This window comes from Sturnira hondurensis, unplaced genomic scaffold (assembly GCF_014824575.4).
Source record: "Sturnira hondurensis isolate 20B ecotype Veracruz unplaced genomic scaffold, ASM1482457v3 Scaffold0023092, whole genome shotgun sequence".
Classification (NCBI taxonomy): Eukaryota; Metazoa; Chordata; class Mammalia; order Chiroptera; family Phyllostomidae; genus Sturnira; species Sturnira hondurensis.
Genome location: NW_028095723.1, coordinates 321,338 through 340,991, shown reverse-complemented (window position 1 = coordinate 340,991; position 19,654 = coordinate 321,338). Strand labels below are relative to the sequence as shown.

The following is a 19,654-nucleotide window of genomic DNA, read 5'->3' as shown; positions in this document are numbered from 1 at the left end:
TGAATTGAACTAACTCTACAGGTTTATGAATGTCAAAGTGAATATGAAGAGAGCATTCTAATCTCAGTGCTCCAAGTTCATTTCACTGATAATATAGTAGTGAGGAGTTTGCACACCACAAATTCATTTGGAAATCCAAATATTTTTTTATGAAACAGGTTTTCTGAAAATCCAATCTGTAGTATTTGTAACACAACACACAGAAGTAGTCATTTAAGTATGAGATAAATATTACAGGTGTATAAAATCATAACCACAGTTTACACTTCTTTTGAAATTTCTACTTGTAGCATTTGTCAGGCAAGTTGCAGGTGCTCATTTCAGTACAAGAAAGCTTGCACTATTTCAAACTGACATAGCTATATGAATACTTTGATTGTTTACCCATGTAGTAGTGATTTTAGTAGCTCTTTAGGAACATATTCATTCCTGACCCGAACTCTTTGAGGAACACCATTAATATTGGTTTGCCAGTACAGAACCATGAAAGAAAATGGTGAACATGATTTGACTTCTAAACAAACACGTTTGTTCTTCTTGGAAAGGCCCCCAAACTTTTCTTCTTTGTGCAACTCTAAGCAATTGTTAGGGCAAAGGGTAATTAGTATCCGGGTGACCTGCTTATTTATACCATAATATTCACTGAAACCTTAACTGTACTTCAAACTGAAATGTACAGCTAAGGATAGTCTCCCATCCAAGTACTAACCAGGCCTGACCCTGCTTAGCTTCCGAGATCAGATGAGGTTGGGTGCATTCAGGGTGGTATGGCCATAGACAGGATAGCCTCCATTCTAGAGTTAATATGACCAATAACACTGGACAAATCTTAACTGTTAGTTAATTCTCTTGTCTAACCTAAAGCTTGAAACCAAGCAGTCTCTTTAAAAAAATATGTTATTGATTATACCATTACAGTTGTTCTATTCCCCCCCTTTATTCCCCTCCACCCGCACACTCCCTCCCCCACCATTCTTCACAGCTTAGTATATAACCATGTGTCTCAAGTTCTTTAGATTCTATATTTCCCCCACTATTCTTGCCCTCCCCCCTATCTATTTTCTACCTACCCTCTATGCTATTTTCTGTGCCTCTCCCCCCTTCTCCTCCTCCCACTCCCCTGTTGCTAACCCTCCATGTGTTCTTCATTTCTATGGTTCCACTCCTGATCTAGCTGTCCTCTAGTTTTGCTTTTGTTTTAGGTGTGGTTGTTAATAACTGTGTGCTTGCTGTCCTTTCACTTTTCATATTTTTCATCTTCTTTTTCTTANAGGAAACCAATAGTGATGGAAAGGAAACTGGGACTCAAATCAATGGAATGGACCAGAAGGAAGAACAAAACATCCCACCAGAAAGGAATGAAGAAATGAGAATTCAAAAAAATGAGGAGAGGCTTAGGAACCTCCAGGACATCTTTAAACGTTCCAACATCCGGATTATAGGGGTACCAGAAGGGGGAAAGATGTCCTGGAGGTTCCTAAGCCTCTCCTCATTTTTTTTTTTGAATTTTCATTTCTTCATTCCTTTCTGGTAGGATGTTTCGTTCTTCCTTCTGGTCCATTCCATTGATTTGAGTCCCAGTTTCCTTTCCATCGCTATTGGTTTCCTGGACATCTCCCTTCATTTCAATTAGTTTAGCCTTCATGTGTTCCTCTAATGTGTGACTATAATCAACCAGTTCTGTTAGCATCCTGATAAACAGTGTCTTGAATTGTGCTTCTGAGAGGCTGGCAATTTCTTGGTCGCTGAGAGTTATTGGCTCTGGGACTTTGAGTTCTTCTTGCACCATCTTTTGGGCTGTTCGTGCCTGTTCCATAGCAGGATCAGAGCCCTAAGGTGTTCATTAGAGCAGGGCAACTAAGTCGCTGGGTTGTGAAGTTGTATGTGGGGGCGGGGTCAAAGAGGAACAATTGTGTTCCTGCCGCCGTGGCCCCCACCGTCACCAGGCCCACAAGTTTCGTCCCACTGCACTCAAGTGTGCCACCGCCGTCAGCCCTCCACCACTTGGTTCGCCCCCTGGGGCCTGTGTGGTCCGTCTCACTGTGCGCGAATGTGCAACCACAGTCATTCTGCCCCACACCCCGACTGGTTCCGGGCTGTCTGCGCGTCTAGGTCGGGGGATCTGTCCTTCCTGACCCAGCTCCACTGCTGGCTCTGCCTCTCTTACCCTCCAGGTTAAATGGTTCGTAGTTGTTAGACTTCCGTATAATTCAGTTTTCTGGTCTTTGTGTGTGTCCTTGTTCCCCAAACCTTTTTTGTATTCAAACTTGGCTGTGGGAGAAGGCACAGTGTTTCCACCTATGCCTCCATCTTGGCGGAAGTCTACCATGAGAATTTTAATAGACAGACAAATTTGTTGGCAGCATCAGTTTTCATTGAACGGTTTAGAAGAGAACAAACTTCACCTACAGCATTTCACTTTGAGGAATGTTATTTGTATTACTGTCTTCAGAACTGTAGTTATACATAAATTACGATTTGATTTGTTTTGAAATTAATGTAGAGAAGAATATCATGGTGGAAACCAGAAGTTGATCATTGAAAGCTGTTCACATTTGCTCTAATGCTTTTCTAGAATTGAGTGTTAAAGTTGTTAGTTGTAAAGTTGTTGGAAGCATAGAAATTGATGTCCCTTTAAGTCTGAATTATGGTGTTGGGAATTTAGGCAAACTATTGTGTTTTAGGGAGAACAAGTAAGTTATTAAAATTTCTCTATAAAGCTACTAAAATAACCCATGTATCCACTCTATAACTATAAATGACATGTCATATATTGATATATTTGTAAAAAAGGCCTTTTTCCACTCTATTCATCAGCATATTTTTTCACACAGGAATGTGCTAAAGGAAAAAAAAAACTTTAATTCACTATTTAAAAATGTGTGAAATCAAACAGTTGCTTAAATTTATGGGGAAAATACATCTAGGAGAGTCTACTAATCACAGGTAGCATGCTTTTCATTCTCTGAAAGCTATAGTGCAATGTTGGACCATGCTTAAGTTTAAGTCATACAAAGTGAGACTGGGGAATGCTTATAAGCAGAGCCCACACCTCCTAAATACAAACTCCTCTCACTATATTAAGAATATTTTCCCCATTATAGGTGGTAAGACATGTTATTTTGGAAGACATGTCACACTGCCAAATGTAAAATACAGTAAAGCATGTACTATGTTCCTGTAAATCTTTTGATTTAAGCTCAAGTATGTGGTAGTGTGTATGTCGTAGAATATATTGAAAGTTAATATTCAGGTTAGTCCTACATATGAGAATGTTAATAGAGAGGCAAAGTTGTTGGCAGTGTCAGTTTTCATTTTAAGCTTTAGTAGACAGCAAATATTACCTATGGTCTTACACATTATGAACCGATATTACTGTTAATATAATCAGAAGTGGAGTTATACATAAGCTTATGGTTCAGTTGGCTTTGAGGTTAATATGGCAAATGATATCATGATAGAAAAACTAAGTCAAGCATTAAAAGTTATTCATGATTTTTCTATTTTTTTCTAGACTTGGGTGTTAAAGTTAGTTGTAGAGTATGTAAAGCATAGAAAGTAATATCTCTGTTGAAACTAAAGTTAACAGCAAGTCTTTAAAGTATCATGTTGGTAAACTAGGTAAACTATGTGTTTTAGTGAGAATGAGTAAGTTCTGATTTGTTTTCTACAGAGCTATTAAAAAACAAAGAAAAAGCAAAATACAACCAGAGACATTGAAATAAGGAACAAACTCACAGTAATCAGAGGGAAGGGGGAGAAGGATAATGGGGGGGAAATAGGGGAAGGGTAATCAAGGAACATGTATAAAGGATATATAGACAAAGCCAAAGGGGGTAGGTTCGATGGTAGGAGGCAGGGATGGATGGGGTTGGGGGCATGGCAGGGTGAAAATGGAGAATGCTGTGGTTGAACAGCAATAAAAAATAAATTTTAAAAAAGAATACATTAAAAAGTAACCTGTGTAACAACTATATAACCAGAAATGGCATGACATATATTGATTTTTTTTTTTTGCAAAAGAAGCCTTTTTTTTCCACTTTATTCAGCAACATACTGTTGCACACAGAGAAACATGCTGGAATGAAGAAATAAGAATGCACTGTTTTAAGCCCTGGCTGGCGTGGCTCAGTGGATTGAGCGCGGCCCTGCGAACCAGATGATCGCGGTTCGATTCCCGGTCAGGGCACATGCCTCGGTTGCAGGCTGGTTCCTTGCACGCTAACTACCAGCAGGGGACGCACAAAAGGCAACCATAGATTGATGTTTCTCTCCCTCTCTCCTTCCCCTCTAAAGATAAATAAATAAATAAAATCTTTGAAAAAAAATAAAAGTAGTAATATAATTTAAAAAAAAAAGAATGCACTGTTTTAAATTGCCTGAAATTGGGAATTTGCTTGATTTTATCAGGAAATCCCTTCTAGAAGAGTCTACTAATTACTCTCAGCCTGTTTTTCATTCTCTGAAAAGTATGGGACTATGCTTAAATTCAATTCATATCCAGTGTGATTTGGGGATGTTTATGAGAAGAGACAGCAATTCCTAAGTACAAACTCTCTTCACTATGTTAAGAATATTTTTGCCATTAAAGACAATAAAACACGTTAATTTGGGAGACATTTCTCACTGCAAAATGTAAAATATGGTTTTAAAAAAGTGCTATGTACTTGCAAAGCCTTACACTTAAGATTTGTTCAATGGTAGAGTACCTAAGAAGCTTGGATTTAAAGTTAAAATTCTGTTGCGATGTACACGTTACAATTTTAAAAGACAGACGGTATTTCTCAGTGTCAGTTTTCATTGAAAGCTTTTAGGAGAGAGGAAAAATTATCTACTGCACTAAACTTTATAGACAGTTATTTCAATTTATGTCATCAGAACGGCTGTTAAACATAAACCTATGGTTCAGATGGCTTTGAAGTTAACTTTGAAGAAATATTATGATAGAAACAAGTTGAGCATTGGAAATTGTTCACGTTTACTCTAATGATTTTCTAGACTTGTGTGTTAAAGTTGTTATTTGTAGAGTAATGAGAAGCATAGAAATCAATGTCCCCTGTGAAGCTAAGTTTAATAACAAGTCTCCAAAGTATGGTCTTGGTAACCTAGGTAAACTCTGCGTTTCAAGGTGAAAAATTAAGTTATGGAAAGTTCTCTACAGAGGTCTTAAGAATCAACCTGTGTTACAACTCTATTACTGAAAATGGCATGATGTATATTGATGTCTTTTCAAAGAAGACTTTTGGTCACTGTCAGCCTGACAGTGACCAGAGGGGAGAGGGGAGGGAATTTCAGAGGAAAAGGGGAAGGGTTTACAGGAACTAGTATAAAGGACACATGGACAAAAACTAAGGGGGGTGGAAATGGGAGGGAGGTGGGGAGCACTGGGGGGATAGGCTGGGTTGGGAGTAAAGGACAGAAAACCGCACTTGAACAACAATTAAATAAATTAATTTAAAAAGAAGACTTTTGTCCACTGTACTCAGCAACATACTGTTTAACACAGAGAAGTGTGAATGCACTGTATTAAATTATGTGAAGAGATGCAAACTAAACCCACAATGAGATACCACTTCACACTAGTCACAATGGCCTTCACAAACAATTCAACAAACAACAAGCGTCAGAGAGGAAGTGGAGAAAAGGGGACCCTCATGCACTTTTGGTGGGAATGCAGACTGGTGCAGCTACTGTGGAAAACAGTAGGGAATTTTCTCAGAAAACTAAAAATGGAACTGCCTTTTGATTTGGCAATTCCACTCCTAGGATTATATCCTAAGAACCCTGAAAAACCAATTCAAAAGAACCTATGCACCCTGATGTTCATAGCGGCACAATTTACAATAGCCAAGTGCTAGAAGCAATCTAAGTGCCCATCAGAAAATGAGTGGATCAAAAAACTATGGTACATTTACACAATGGAATTCTATGATGCAAGGAAAAAAAAGGATTGTATACCCTTTGCAACAGCGTAGATGGAACTGGACAACATTATGCTAAGTGAAATAAGGCAGGTGGTGACAAACGAATATCATATGATCTCACCTTTAAGTGGAACCCAATCAACAAAACAAATGAGCAAGCAAAATGTAACCAAATACATAGAAATTAAGAACAATCTGACAGTAACCGAAGGGGAGATGGGAGAGGATGATGGGGGGAAAGGAGGAAGTGTTTTTAGGAACAACTATGAAGGACACATAGACAAAACCAAGAGGAGCGGGATCAGGGAATGGAGGTGGGAATAGCTGGGATTAGGGGAGTAGTAGGGGGCAAATGCAGACAACTATGCTTGAACAACAGTAAAAAAATAATAATAAATTAAAATTTTTATGTGAAATCTGAAAGTTGTTTAAGTTTATGAGGAAAATACATCAAAGAGTGACTACTAATAACAGTCAACATGCTTTTCATTCTCTGGAAGCTATAGTGCAGTGTTTGAACACGCCTAAGTTTAATTCATACCAGTGAGATTAGGAAACACTTATCAGTAGAGACTGTACTCCTTAAATACAAACTCTCCTCTTTAAGTAATGAATAATTATGCATTTACAAATTATAAAACATGCTCTTTTGGCAGATGTCTGATAGTGTCAAAAGTAAAAGGTGTTAACTAAGAGCTATTTTGTAAGGCCTTTCATTTAAGCTTAGTTCAATAGTACAGTATAGGATGCAGAAAAAATTGAAAGTTAAAATTCTGGTTAGTTCTATACCTTGGAATGTTTATAAGAGACAAAGATGTTGGCAAAGTAAGTTTTCATTGAAAGCTTTAGAAGACATCAAAAATTAACTGGCATTACACTATATGGACTGTTATTTCTAATCAGAGCTGCAGTTATACATAAGTTTATGGCTCAGTTGGCATTGAAGTTAATATTGAGAACAATATGATAAAAACCACATGTTGAGCATTGAAAACTGTTCCTATTGAGCGTTGGTAAGATCATGGTGAGGTAGGTGAGAACTGATCATGTACCCACCTAACTGGGAGACCTAGCTGATCCTAAAGAACAGAGTGAACAGCCAATAGGATCACAAGTCAAAGGTTGCAGATTATGCTTAAATATGGATAGTAAGGATATCTTCTTCTGTATGGTGAGAGGAATGATTTGCACTGGGAACCACTGCTGCTGCAGAAGTTTGGGAGGAGATCTGGGTAAGTGGTTGCAATTTAGTGGCTCCCTCCCCACCCAGAATGGGGAAGTCACAAACCCACCACCAGAGAGACCTGGACTCTTAAAGTCCCTGGTGGAATAAAGAGGCAGTTTGAGGCATACAGCTGTTGACATACCCTGGCTAGGTGTCATTCACTGGCTGGAGTTATGGTCATCAACTGGGGCAGTACCAGAGAAACTGGGGAGCTGGGTGACAGCTAGAAATGGGAAAAGTGATGGGCTGTGACCGGTCAGGACACAGAGAGACTGCAATGGTCAGAGAGTTGGTCTGTGTTGAAAGCTGGGAGCCCGTTAGATATGTCAAGCCACACTCAAGAGGACTTCTCTCTAAAAAGGATCTCACCAGCTTTGCAAGGACATCAAATGCAGAGACATCGTGCACACAGAGACCTCTTGCACAGAGTCCATACTCATATAGATTCTGGGCCAAAGAAGAGGGAAGAGTGGGAGCATGATTTGCTCTCACTCAGGGTGCATCACAGATTGATCAAATGGGGCAGCAGGGGCTCAGTGAGGTATAAGCACCCAGAGATACTTCTTTCAATAGGGGACCTGAGCTGCTCTGAATGGATTTGGTATGCCTGCTCAGTGTCTAAGCCAACAAAGAGGGAAGAGGGCAGGCACGACTGGCTCCAACTCAGTGAACCTCATGGATTGATCAAAGGGTTGCAAACTGAGGTGGATTATCGGCAGAGGCCTAGCTCATATGTGCAGAGTGGACATTGTGGGCCACACAGCACTCTGAGGATGCAGGCTGGAAACTGAGCACCTGTGATTATTGTAGCCCAGACTGAGCTCCCATCTTTGTAGAACCACAGAGAAGGAAAAAAATGGAGCCCAGTCCCCCGAGCCTGCAGGACCCAGGAAGGCCTGAAAAAACAAATTGGCAGGTTTGTAGTCAGTGGGAGGCTGATTTTTTTTCAAGAGGAAGACAATAAAACCTGGAGCTATTGAAAGAAGACCGGACATGGATGTTGAAAGAAGTCAGAGGGTGAACAACCAACAGCTAAGACACATTTCAGTTTAATATCTTTCGGAACTTTCATGTTGTTTTCATTTCTAATCTTTCTGTTTAATTAGATTTTTTTGGTTTGTTTTCTTTGTTGCTTTGATTTCATTGATTTGTTTTTTTATTCTCTCTTTTATATCGCAATTTAATCGTTTTCCTTTCACTTTATTCATACTCCAATAACACACTATTCTTGGTCTATTACTTTTTATGCTTTTTATTCAGATTATATATTTCTTATCATACTATTGTTATTCCAAATCCCACACAACACCCTTCCCTGGTCTTAATCCATTTCATCATCTTCCTGAACTATATGGCTGTCGTGATTAACTTTATTTTCTTTCACACTATGCCAAATTTCTATCCCTTACTTCACAATTTCTCCTCCATCTAACCCAACATAAGCACGCTGTTTGCTAAGATCAGCTCCCTTTCCTCTTTGCCTCCTTGAAAAAGTCTTATGCCTTTTTCACATTTCCTAAAAAGTGGCTAATTAGGTAAAATGTCACAGTTATAGCTGTTCTTCTCCAAAGGATCTCCTATTTGTTCACCACATGTTAGTATTTCAAAATCCATAGAATACTTTACTGCTGTCTCACTCCATTTTGCCTTTGCCCTACTTCTGATTAGTTAGTTCAGCAATGGATTTTATCTTATTGTTTACTCTTTCTCTTTATTTCTGCTTCCCTTTTCTCTTTCTTTTTTCCTCCTCCGTCAACCTAGGCTTTATCACTGTTATTAGTTTGCTTCCCCCATCCTGTCAAAATGATTTTTACTCACTGTAGACATCTCATATTGTTTTTGCTTTTCCACAAAATTCTCATTCCTCTTACACCTTTATTAAATTTCACTCAACTGTTGTTGCTATCAACCCTGCTGTGCTTTGTCTGCAATTTTGCTCCTGTTGGTTCTGTACCTTTTCAATTTTATGTCAAACTTCAAGATATACTCTTTCTTCTTCTCACCCCATTGTTCCCATCACCCTGTCATGTTTTACTTATGTTGTAAATTTTGTTCTCTGCATTTCTTCACCTCAGGTCTATCCCAACTCTTATCAATTCTCTTTCCTTTTACCACAAAACAATACTTTCCTATTTTTAAGTCACCTCATACACCCTTTGTCATATCATAAATATCGACAATCCCTCTTCACGTTTATTAATTGTAGTTTTATCATGGTAGAGACCACTGTTGTAGTAGGAGTTTTCTTTTTGCTGGCATAGGTTTGGTGGTCTGGTGACATTGCTTTGTTAACCAAGAGCTGTACAACATCATAGAAGACAAAATGGGAGTTGTGCATACCACAAAACCTGCTGAAGGAGGGAACCTATCAACAAAAGAGCCATCAACAGCTAAAGCCCAAGGACGAAGAGAAAAAACACAAATTGAAGAATGGGCAACCCTAGAGCATGCAAACAAACAGATCAAAGAGAATGCACCAATGAGTCCCACAGAACTCCCACCACAGAAGTTCACCCAATGATGGCAGCTGGCAAAGCAGAGCATCATGAGTTTCAGAAACAAGCAGAAAGAGTAACCTAAAATGGGGAGACAAATAAAAAACCTTAAATCAAAAGGAATGGAAGGCAACCCTGTCAAAGATCTATGTGAAATGGAGGCAAGCAAACTATTTGATGTACCATTCAAAAGACTGGTTATAATGACACTCCAGGAACTCACTGACAACTACAAGGAATTGACTGGGAACTACAACACTATGAAAAAGGAAATAGAAACTACAAACAAGAATCATATAGAAATGAAGAGTAAAATTTCTGGGACGAGAGATACATTAGAAGCAATTACAAGCAGACTGAATGAAGCAGAGGACCAAATTACTGTGCAGGGCTAAAAGGTAGAAAGAAATACCCAGGTAGAATAACTGGACAAAATAAGGCTCAAAAGTATGAAGATAGCTTAAGGGAACTGCAAGAAAACATGAAATGCAATAACATTAGAATTATAGGAATACCAGGAGGAGAAGAAAAGGATCAAGGCATAGAAATCTTGTTTCTGGCCTGGCTGGCATAGCTCAGTGGATTGAGCATGGGCTTGTGAACCAAAGGATCATGGTTTGATTCCCAGTCAGGGCACATACTTGGGTTGCAGGCCAGTTCTCAGTGGGGGACACATGAGAGGCAACCATACATTGATGTTTCTTCCCCTCTCTCCTTCCCTCCCCCCCTAAAGATAAATAAAATCTAAAAAAAACCCCACAGATCTTGTTTCTGCAAGATTTTCAGCAAGAAATGATGATGGAGGAGGTAGACAAGATGGTGGAGGAGTGAATGGAAGCCATACTAACCTCCTCCAAGGACCAATCTGGAATTACAACTATATTATGAAAAAAACTACCCAGAACGAACAACTGAACAATAGTGAAAAAGAAGCTTATAACCTCGGGCAGAGAGAAGGATCAGCTTCAGCACAACCTATCCAAATGACCAAATAAAGTGGTCATTTGGAACCCCCTGAGAAGAATAAGGTCTAAAGCAAAAGCTGGGACCCCCAGCCTAGAATATTAGAACCCCCAAAGTACAAAGATAACAACTGGTGGTGAAAAGCCATAGGGTTACTCTCTAGTGGAGACAAATGGCTGGAAATGCACAAAGCCATTTAAAGGGCCAACACAAAAATTTTTATTTGCTGTCATTTAACTCGAGTTCTGGTAAAGGCAAGAGCAAGGTGGGCTAGAGACACCTGAGGAAAGAATGGGGGTGGACGTTTTGGGAGTGAGCTGAAAAAGTTGCCACTGGAATCCCAGTACTGAGTCATCTGCCATACAGCAACATCCGTAGTGCTCAGGCACACCACTCCCCTCCCACTGGCAGCAGCATGAGTAGAAACAAAAGTCCCACCCCCAATAGAGACTCTGCCCCATCTCTGTGGTGCTTAAGCCTGATTGCTCAGGGCAGAGTGAATAGATTAATAACTGAAGTAGACAGCCACAAACAGTAGATACATGGTAAAGGCAGGGACAGAGTGGACAAGAGATGCTTGAGGAGAGAATGGGGATGGAAGCTTTGGGGAGAAAACTGAGAGAGTGGTTGCCAGAATCACGGTGCTGAGTCATCACCCACACAGCAGCATCCATTCTGCTCAGGCAGACCACTCACCTCTGAGCAGTAGCAGCCTGAAGGGAAACAATAGTCCCAATCCCAGGAGGAATTCTGCCCCACTCTATGGGGTTTAAGCCTGACTGCTGAATGCAGAGTGACTAGATTAACAACTGAAGAAGACAACCATAGAGAGTAGATACCCCTCAGTCTCAGAGGAGGCTGCCTAAGGTCAGATAGGGTCAACCTCTGACCTCACCAAATATGTTTCCCGAAAGCAAAAAAAAAAAAAAAAAACCCCAAAACAGTGATAAATACTAGAGTCCACTTAGATAAAATCTACTGTGGTCTCTTCTCCATGATGAGCAATACTTTCTTTCCTGTATAGCTTTTTACGTTAATTTCTTGTCCAGAAATTTGTACATATTAACACAAATGTGCACACAAATAAGTGCAATTTAATATGTGCCACATAAATTATTTTGTTAAATGTGTTTATATTTTGAGTAGCAAATTTTGAAATTTTGTTGATTCATGCCTTATATTTATTACTTACCATCTTCTGTTTACCTGTGTTCAATTGTTTCTTGCTTTTGCCTTTTCTTAAGCTGATTTTTTTTCAAGTTTTCAGACTTTTTATGCAGGACTTTAATGCTATATATTACAGTGTAATCACTGATTTGGGTGCACCTCACAAATGTTGTGTTTTCATTTCTGCTTCTTTCAAAGTGCTTTGTAATTTTTCTTTGGATTTCTTTTTTTTTACATGGATTGGTTGAGTTTTGGCATTTAGTTTCCAATATTTAGGATTTTTTCTATTTTTTTGATCATTTTGGAATTCTAATTTCATTCCTTTTTGTCATAAATATTATTTTTATTATTTGAATTATTTTAAATCCATTAAGATTTCCTTATGGCCTAGATAGAATGGCATCTATACAGGTAAGTATTTTATATACAATTGAATAAATGTGTATTATTATATTGTTGGGTAGACTGTTCAGTAAATGTCAATTAGAGAAAGTTAATTGTATCGTGTCCAGGCCTTTTATGTACTTACTATTTTTTCTAATTAGTGCATCCATAACTAGAAGAAGAGTGTTGAAGTTTCCAAATATAAGTGTGGATTTGTCTACTTCTTTTTCTTTTTTTTTTTAAGATTTTATTTATTTATTTATCTTTAGAGGGGAAGGAGAGAGGGAGAGAGACAACAATGTGTGGTTGCCTTTGTGAGTCCCCTGCTGGGAGTTGGCCTGCAGGGAACTGGCCTGCAAACCAGGCATGTGCCCTGACTGGGAATCGAACCGCGATTATCTGGTTCGCAGGCCCGTGCTCAATCCACTGAGCTACGCCAGCCAGGGCTTACTTCTTTTTCTTAGATCTATTATTCTAAGCACTATTGAAGATTCACCTAACAACAGATGCATTAGAATTATTATGTTGTCTTGGAGAATCGATCCATTTATAAATTGGTAATGTCCATCATTCTGAATTTCACTTTGTCTGATATTAATATAGCTGCTTCACCCTTCCTTAGTTTATTAATTGTATACCATATATTTCCCATTATTTTGCTTTTAATTTGTTTATTTTATTTGAAAAGGATTTCTAGTATACAGTCTACATTTTTTTCTTGGCATTTTAATGCAACCTATATTTTACTTTCTGCTTTATTGACTCTGTACTTAAGTAATTTGTAATTGTGGTTGATTAAAAACTACTATTTTGTTAACAGTTACCTACTTATTACAACTGCTGGGAATATTTTTTCTTATTGTTATGTTTTCTTTTGGATTGTGTACTTTTAGTCCATTTAATCTCCAGTAGGCCAGCTGCTTATTTCTATATAAGTAAGCCCCTTCCGTTATATATGTAACAATACAAAACCATAATTGAGTAGCTGAACAAAAAATCATATGATCTGGAAGTCTAAAATATTTACTATTTGGCCTTTTTAAAAAATGTTTTATTCAACTATTTTTACAGAGAGGGGAAGGAAAGGAGAAAGAGAGGGAGAGAAACATCGGTGATTAACTGCTCCCCATGAGGCCCCCACCGGGGAACTGGCCCGCAACCTGGTCATGTGCCCTGACTGGGAACTGAACTGGCGAACCCCACTTCACAGGGCCATACTTAATCCACCAAGCCGCACCAGCCATGGCCTATTTAGCCTTTCAAACCAAGTTTTTCCAAAATATATGAAGAACCCACAAGACTCTACTTCAGGAAGATGAAAAAAACAATTTAAAAAATGGACAAAGGACCTGAACAGCCACTTCTCCAAGGAGGACATACAGAGGGCCCAGAGATATATGAAAGGATGCTCAGCATCACTAGCCATTAGAGAGATGCAAATTAAAACCACGATGAGTTGAGATACCACTTCACACTGATAAGAACAGGCAACATAAACAAATCAACAAACAACCTCGGGAGAGGTTGTGGAGAAAATAGAACCCTAGTGCATGGCTGGTGAAAATGCACACTGGTACAGTCACTGTGGAAAGCAGTATGCAATTTCCACAGAAAACTAAGGGCAGCATTGCCTTTTGACACAGCAATGTCACTGCTGGGATTATACCTTAAGAATCTTAAAAACCCAATTGAAACATTTCAAATATCCATGCACTTCAATAGTCATAGCAGCTCAATTTACAATAGACAAGTGCTGGAAGTAATTTAAGGGCCCACCAGCAAATGAGGGGATAAAAAATAACTATTGTTGTGCTTGCTTCGGCAGCACATATACTAAAATTGGAACGATACAGAGAAGATTACCATGGCCCCTGCACAAGGATGACACGCAAATTCATGAAGCGTTCCATATCTTTGCACATGGAACATTTTCAAAGATAGACCACAAGATAGGACAAAAAACGAGCTTCAATAAATTCAAGACAATTGAAATCACACCAAACATTTTCTCTGACCACAAGGGACTGAAATTAGAAACCAACCCCACAAGAAAAAAACCAAAACACCCAAAATCATGGAGACTGAATGGTATGGTATTAAACAATGAATGAGTCAAGAATGAAATTAGGGAAGAAATCAATAAGTTTCTGGAAACAAATGAAAATGAACTCACAACAACCCAAAACTTATGGGACACAGTGAAGGCAGTCCTGAGAGGGAAGTTCATAGAAATACAGGCTTACCTAAAGAAAATAGAAACACTTCAAACAAACAACCTACCCCGAAGCCTGGGAAAACTCGAAGAACAAAAAACAAAGACACCCCAGAGCAAATAGAAGGAAGGAAATAACCAAGAGCAGAGCAGAATTAAACGACCTAGAGACTAAAAGCACAATTCTAAGGATCAATGAATCCAGGACTTGGTTTTTTGAAAAGATAAATAAAGTAGATAAGCCTTTAAGTAGGCTCATTAAGAAAAGAAGAGAGAGGACCCAAATAAACACAAAAAGAAATGAAAGAGGAGAGATTACAACTGATACCACAGAAATAGAAGGGATTGTAAGGAATTACTATGAAGAACTGTATGCCAAGAAATTTGAAAACCTAGGTGAAATGGACACATTTCTAGGAAAATATAATCTCCCAAAACTCAATGAAGAAGAAGTAGAAAGCCTGAACAGACCAATAACAGCAAATGAAATTGAAGCAGTAATGAAAAAACTCCCATCACACAAAAGCCATGGACCAGATGGTTTCACAGGAGAATTCTACAAAGCATTTAAGGAAGAGCTAACCCCCATTCTTCACAGACTATTCCAAAAAATCCAAAATGATGGGAAACTTCCAAACTCTTTTTATGAAGGCAGCATCATCCTAATTCGAAAATCAGATAGAGACACGTCAAAGAAAGAAAACTTTAGGCCAATATCGCTGATGAACATAGATGCTAAAATCCTCAACAAAATATTGGCAAATCGCATCCAACAATACATCAAAAAGATCATATACCACAACCAAGTGGGATTCATCCCAGGGATGCAAGGAGGGTTCGATATCCCCAAATCAGTAAATGTAATACACCACATAAAAAAAAGCAAAGACAAAAATCACATGGTCATATCAATAGATGCAGAAAAAGCTTTTGATAAGGTACAACACCCATTTATGATAAAGGTACTCAGCAAAGTGGGGATAGAGGGAGCATTCCTCAATATAATAAAGGCCATACATGAAAGACCTAGAGCCAACATCATACTCAATGGGCAAAAACTAAAATCTTTTCCACTAAGATCAGGAACAAGACAAGGTTGTCCACTTTCACCACTTCTATTCAACATAGCATTGGAAGATTTAGCCAGAGTGATCCGACAAGAAAAGAAAATAAAAGGCATTAAAATTGGAAAGGAGGAAACAAAACTGTCATTGTTTGCAGATGACATGATAGTGTACATGGAAAATCCTATAGACTCTACCAAAAAACTGCTCAAACTAATAAATAAATTTGGCAAAACAGCTGGTTACAAAGTCAATATCCAGAAATCAAAGGCAATTTTGTATACTAACAGTGAAACAGCAGAAGCAGAAATCAAGAAAAAAATCCCATTTGATATAGCAAAAACAAAAATAAAATATCTGGGAATAAATCTAACCAAGGAGGTAAGAGACCTATACACAGAAACCTACACAACACTGAAGAAAAAAATGAAGGAAGACACAAACAAATGGAAACATATACCGTGTTCATGGATTGGAAGAATTAACATCATCAAAATGTCCATACTACCCAAAGCAATTTACAGATTCAATGCAATACCTATTAAAGTACCAATGGCTTATTTCACACACATAGAACAAACACTTCAAAAATTTATATGGAACCATAAAAAACCCCAAATAGCAGCTGCAATTTTGAGAAAGAAGAACAAAGTAGGAGGGATCACAATACCTGATATCAAACTGTATTACAAGGCCACTGTATTCAAAACAGCCTGGTACTGGCATAAAAACAGGCACATAGACCAATGGAACAGAATAGAGAACCCAGAAATAAACCCAACTCTCTACAGTCAATTAATATTTGACAAAGGGGGCAATAACATAAAAATGGAGTACAGATAGCCTCTTCAACTAATGGTGTTGGGAGGACTGGACAGCTACATGCAAAAAAAATGAAACTCGAGCACCAACTTATACCATACACCAAAATTAATTCAAAGTGGATAAAATACTTAAATGTAAGCCGTGAAACTATTAAAGCCCTAGAGGAGAACATTGGCAGGAAAATCTCAGATATTCCATGCAGCAAGATTTTTACTGATACATCCCCCAGAGCAAGGGACATAAAGGAAAGAATAAACAAATGGGATCTCATGAAACTTGAAAGTTTCTGCATGGCCAAGGAAAACAGTATCAAGATACAAAGAGAAGCATCAGTTGAGGAAAACATATTCGCCAGTGATACCTCAGACAAAGGTTTAATCTCCAAAATATACAAAGAACTCACACCACTCCAATCAAAGAAAATGAGCAACCCAATTAAAAAATGGGCAAAGGACTTGAATAGACACTTCACCAAGGAGGACATACAGAGGATCCAGAGACACATGAAAAGATGCTCGATATCACTAGCTATCAGAGAGATGCAAATCAAAACCACAAGGAGATACCACTTAACACCAGTCAGAATGGCTACCATAAACAAAGAAACAAACAACAAGTGTTGGAGAGGTTGTGGGAAAAAGGGGACCCTAGTTCACTGTTGGTGATATTGCAGACTGGTACAACCACTATGGAAAACAGTATGGAATTTTCTAAGAAAACTAAAAACGGATGTGCCTTTTGACCCAGCAATTCCACTGTTAGGAGTATATCCTAAGAATCCTGAAGCACCAGTCCAAAAGAACCTATGCACCCCAATGTTCATAGCAGCACAATTTACAGTAGCCAAGAGTTGGAAGCAACCTTGATGCCCATCGGTAAATGAATGGATCAAAAAACTATGGTACATTTCCACAATGGAGTTCTATGCTGCAGAAAGGAAGAAGGAGCTCCTACCCTTTGCAACATCATGGATGGACCCGGAAAAGCATTATGCTGAGTGAAATAAGCCAGTCAGTGAAAGACAAATACCATATGATATCACCTTTAACAGGATTCTAAACAACAAAACAAACAAGCAAGCAAAATGTAACCAAAACACTGTAATACAGAAGGTGCTGACAGAGTCCAGAGGGGAGAAAGGGGAGAATTACAGGAGAAAAGGGGAAGGACTCACATGAACAAGTATAACAGACGCATGGATAATAACTAAGGTGTGGGGCAGAGATAGGTGGGAGGTGGGGAGCACTAGGGGGGGGGGCAGGGCTGGGAGTACAAGAAAGAAAACTGTACTTGAACAAGAGTTAAATAATTTTTTTTTAAAAAAGATCTGCCTCATCCTCAGAGGGAAGTTGATCACCATCTCTGACTGACTTGACTAAGTTAACTTTTGACCCAGCCGGAGACGACAGAGGAGTTTTTTCATCCAGCGCTGGGGCAGTAGGAGTCAATTTATTATGAAAAGAAATGCTTTCATGTTGTGGATCTAAAACATCTCTGATGATATTCCAGAGAGAGAAAGCATCAAGGGGAATATCCCCAGGCCCATGGTAAGAGTAGTATGGCTTAATACTATTGCCAACTTTAAGCCAAGTATCTATATTAACTGTGCCCTCTTCTGGGAATCAAGGGCAACATTCTTGCACAAAATGTAGGAACCCACCTATTTGATGAGTAGTCACTCTTATAGTTTTCTTATTAAGCATATGTTGAATGATTTCAATAAGTGTCTTCATTCTTTAGACTCAATATGGCCCATAGCTTCTCAATATAGTTCTGATTTTCTTCCCACCACAACCTCACTCACTCTAGGGGGCTCGTGAAACCCTACGGTGGGGTCCTGGTCGTCTGAAGAATAAGGGGCTTACCTCTGGGTCCCTGTTCCGGGTGCCACTTGCCAGAGTCCAGCCTCAGCAGGGTTCAGAGTCCTCGAAGGATGGATGATCCAGGTGACAAATGACGAGTCAGACACCCGATTGGATGCCAGATAGCAGCCAGCCTCTGAGGGTCCGACCGAACTCATAGAGTTTGATTTAGGCTTTATTTTTATAGAGATTGTTGCATAACATTAAAGGAACAGGTTCATGGTATGATCAATTAAGCAGAAAATATTAATGCAAAGGTAACTAGAAAAAGTATAGGAAATTCCATAGACTCAGTGATGTTACACAGAAGTCATTTTTGACCAGGAGAGTTATCAGTCTGAAAATTAGAAATAGCTGTTTGTACAAAGCTTCAAATGTCTCATTGATGAATAGATGTCTATTCAGAATTTGGCATGGGTCACAAGGATACGCTAGACTGGATGGTGGTTATGGGAAACTCACTATGACGACTTTGTAGTACCTAACTTAACTATCTATCTTCCTGTTTAACATGATTCTTTATGTACCATGGACTCTGACTCTTTAGTAATTGTTTCTTCATGCTTAGTTTGTAATAGCCAACCAACTTCTCCTGTTTCTTTGTCTGTCTAGTTCTAATTAGTATATATTCCTGTCCAAAGCAGAGGAGGGACTGTTAGTCATCAACTTTCGAACATTCAGGAGCTGCCTCATTACTGGGGAACTTTGTTCTCTGGCCAATAAATCATTTTGTACAACTTCATTGAAATTATGCAAATCATTGGGCCTGAAACACAGTTTTCTGAAAATCCCACCACCTATTAATCACCAAAACAAACATGCAAGGAGAGATAGACAGGAAATCCAGCCTCAGTTGCCTCTGCTGTGCAGATGCATCTCATCCGTCTTGACCGTTTCAAGTAATGGGTGTGGGTCGGCTCCCGACAGGGTTCCACCACAGAGGAAAAGTGCAGGTCGCACCCACCTGGCTTGCTGCCTGATGACCAACATACATTGAAGCTCAGCTTAAGGAGCCTAGGTGTTTGCTTGCTCCCCAAACCTTAATACAGCTTCCCTTATTGCCACCTGGGCTCACCAAAACTGCAAGTGACATTTATAACTCTTAGAAACAGTTATTTCTCTATTGGCAAATACTTTTACCTCTAGATTCAGCCTCCGGGGTAGGTGGGACTACAGGCCTGTGCCACCACGCCCTGTGGACGTGCTACTGCACCCAAGCGGTCTGGAGATGAGAACTGCACCAGCGTGTCCTGGGCTGCCCTCGGTTCCAGGCCCCGAGTAAGATCTCCTCCTAGAGCACACCAGAGTGAAAGGGAGGCCCGGGAAATCAATCTCCATCTTAGGCCGCTTCCCATCTCGGGAGAGAGAGCCAGCCCCCACTGTGCTCCCTGCCAGCCTGCGTGCACACCTGGCGCCGCAGAAGCGGCAGGTGATTTTAGCCTTGAGAGGAGTCTAAGCTAGCGCGCATAGGTTTTAAGACTCGGCGCCTAGAAAGCCAGTTTCAGCATTCCAAATCTCTTGCTAGGGAATGGT

At 39.3% G+C, this 19,654-nt stretch overlaps 1 long non-coding RNA gene and 1 other non-coding gene across 2 annotated transcripts; both read left to right on the top strand.

The window, feature by feature from the left end:
- The first annotated feature begins 376 nt into the window (after positions 1-376).
- On the top strand, positions 377-18,779 carry LOC118980719 (uncharacterized). The gene is made up of 3 exons (XR_005065200.1): positions 377-388; positions 5,848-5,851; positions 18,734-18,779. It is a non-coding gene; the product is annotated as an uncharacterized LOC118980719 (long non-coding RNA).
- Positions 13,968-14,074, top strand: LOC118980722 (U6 spliceosomal RNA). Its single transcript, XR_005065201.1, has one exon. It is a non-coding gene; the product is annotated as a U6 spliceosomal RNA (small nuclear RNA).
- Positions 18,780-19,654: the final 875 nt, after the last annotated feature.